The sequence below is a fragment of the Lathyrus oleraceus genome, chromosome 5 (genome assembly GCF_024323335.1).
Source record: "Lathyrus oleraceus cultivar Zhongwan6 chromosome 5, CAAS_Psat_ZW6_1.0, whole genome shotgun sequence".
NCBI classification, from domain to species: Eukaryota; Viridiplantae; Streptophyta; class Magnoliopsida; order Fabales; family Fabaceae; genus Lathyrus; species Lathyrus oleraceus.
Genome location: NC_066583.1, coordinates 311,832,208 through 311,835,574, shown reverse-complemented (window position 1 = coordinate 311,835,574; position 3,367 = coordinate 311,832,208).

Sequence of the window (3,367 nt, the reverse complement as noted above, 5' to 3'; positions counted from 1 at the left end):
ATGTGGTTGGTTACTTTGTAAAATTGAGAGAGACATATGCGCCGCCCTCTTCAATTGGTTTCTAACTGCCCTCTTTTATTGTCTAATGGGTTTATATATAGTGAAATAATAGGATTTTATAAATTATTAAAATTCCACAAAAGTCCTTGTGGATGTTATTTAGTGTAAAATGAAATAAAACTAATAAACCAAAATAAAATCAAACATTTAAAAATAATCATAATAAAATTGAAATAAAACAAGAGCTAATCCTATTTAATTATTTCGAACATTTTCACAAAAGGATAAAAATAAACGGACTCATAATGAATAAAAATCGGGCGCGAAAATGCCTGAAAAATTAAAATGAATGTACTACAATGAATAATGCGAAATAAATGTCTCTGAAATTTTGAAATGGAAAACACCCAGTTAAAACGCTCAGACGACCAAAATGTGACCGAAAAATAAATTGAGCACATCATGTTAAACTACGTGAAACATAGATTAATAAAATTGATGTTTGCAAATTTGATTTTAAAATTTTTCGCCTGCTATTTTGGCACATATTTGATAATTGATTCAACCAGTTTGCGTGTAGATCCGAAAAATTATTTCGACTAATATTTTAGGCACTATACGGTATGGAATGGACGTTATGTTATGCAGAGATACAACAACTATGATGAAAGTATTGAATCGCATATTTAGGGTCAAAATCAGGGTGTGACAGTTGCCCCTATTTAAGTATCTTCAACTAGAGAATATGAAACAGGACACTTTTCATATGATCATAGCTGGAGATAGTTAAATACTAAGAAGACCCGGATTTTGATCCTGAAATGCAAACGGTATGATATGATAAGAGATGAAATGAATGTATGAATGACTCTTTTTTGTTTTTGGCTTGCTAGGGATATAATCAGACATAAGATAAACCCTAGCATGATCCTTTATGATGGATGCATAATGAAACAAAGATCTGTGGGGAATGATGGAGATATGTGATAAAGGTGGCCCACAGAAAAAAAAATGAGGGTAGAAATAGGACAAAATCAAACAAATGTTAGAAGCTAAAATGCAAAGAAAAAGTAAAGGGGGAGATTATTATGGAGTAGTAGAGATAATGAGATTACTGTAGATTGAAGAAGATGAAATTTCTTTAAAAAAAATAACTTCATGTAATTTCTGAGCTTTTGTAAAATAGAGAGAGAACCTCAAAGTGATGGGATGTGCCACTTTTCATGTGCCCATTGTTTTTTTTCCTTTTTTTCCAATGACTACTGATAAATATAACATGAATAATGTGGTTGGTTGCTTTGTAAAATTGAGAGAGACATATGCGCCGCCCTCTTCAATTGGTTGCTAACTGCCCTCTTTTATTGTCTAATGGGTTTATATATAGTGAAATAATAGGATTTTATAAATTATTAAAATTCCACAAAAGTCCTTGTGGGTGTTATTTAGTGTAAAATGAAATAAAACTAATAAACCAAAATAAAATCAAACATTTAAAAATAATCATAATAAAATCGAAATAAAACTAGAGCTAATCCTATTTAATTATTTCGAACATTTTGACAAAAGGATAAAAATAAACGGACTCATAATGAATAAAAATCGGGCGCGAAAATGCCTGAAAAATTAAAATGAATGTACTACAATGAATAATGCGAAATAAATGTCTCTGAAACATACAATTTTTGTCCAATTTTGAAATGGAAAACACCCAGTTAAAACGCTCAGACGACCAAAATGTGACCGAAAAATAAATTGAGCACATCAGGTTAAACTACGTGAAACATAGATTAATAAAATTGATGTTTGCAAACTTGATTTTAAAATTTTTCGCCTGCTATGTTGGCACATATTTGATAATTGATTCAACCAGTTTGCGTGTAGATCCGAAAAATTATTTCGACTAATATTTTAGGCACTATACGGTATGGAATGGACGTTATGTTATGCAGAGATACAACAACTATGATGAATGTATTGAATCGCATATTTAGGGTCAAAATCAGGGTGTGACAGTTGCCCCTATTTAAGTATCTTCAACTAGAGAATATGAAACAGGACACTTTTCATATGATCATAGTGGGAGATAGTTAAATACTAAGAAGACCTGGATTTTGATCCTGAAATGCAAATGATATGATATGATAAGAGATGCTATGAATGTATGAATGACTCTTTTTTGTTTTTGGCTTGCTAGGGATATAATCAGACATAAGATAAACCCTAGCATGATCCTTTATGATGGATGTAGAATGAAACAAAGATCTATGGGGAATGATGGAGATATGTGATAAAGGTGGCCCACAGAAAATAAAAAATGAGGGTAGAAATAGGACAGAATCAAACAAATGTTAGAAGCTAAAATGCAAAGAAAAATTAAAGGGGGAGATTATTATGGAGTAGTAGAGATAATGAGGTTACTGTAGATTGAAGAAGATGACATTTCTTTAATAAAAAAAAATAACTTCCTGTAATTTCTGAGCTTTTGTAAAATTGAGAGAGAACCTCAAAGTGATGGGATGTGCCACTTTTCATGTGCCCATTGTTTTTTTTCCTTTTTTTTCCAATGCCTACTGATAAATATAACATGAATAATGTGGTTGGTTGCTTTGTAAAATTGAGAGAGACATATGCGCCGCCCTCTTGAATTGTTTGCTAACTCCCCTTTTATTGTCTAATGGGTTTATATATAGTGAAATAATAGGATTTTATAAATTATTAAAATTCCACAAAAGTCCTTGTGGATGTTATTTAGTGTAAAATGAAATAAAACTAATAAACCAAAATAAAATCAAATATTTAAAAATAATCATAATAAAATCAAAATAAAACTAGAGCTAATCCTATTTAATTATTTCGAACATTTTGAGAAAAGGATAAAAATAAACGGACTCATAATGAATAAAAATCAGGCGCGAAAATGCCTGAAAAATTAAAATGAATGTACTACAATGAATAACGCGAAATAAATGTCTCTGAAACATACAATTTTATGTCCAATTTTGAAATGGAAAACACCCAGTTAAAACGCTCAGACGACCAAAATGTGACCGAAAAATAAATTGAGCACATCAGGTTAAACTACGTGAAACATAGATTAATAAAATTGATGTTTGCAAATTTGATTTTAAAATTTTTCGCCTGCTATTTTGGCACATATTTGATAATTGATTCAACCAGTTTGCGTGTAGATCCGAAAAATTATTTCGACTAATATTTTAGGCACTATACAGTATGGAATGGATGTTATGTTATGCAGAGATACAACAACTATGATGAATGTATTGAATCGCATATTTAGGGTCAAAATCAGGGTGTGACAGTTGCCCCTATTTAAGTATCTTCAACTAGAGAATATGAAACAGGACAC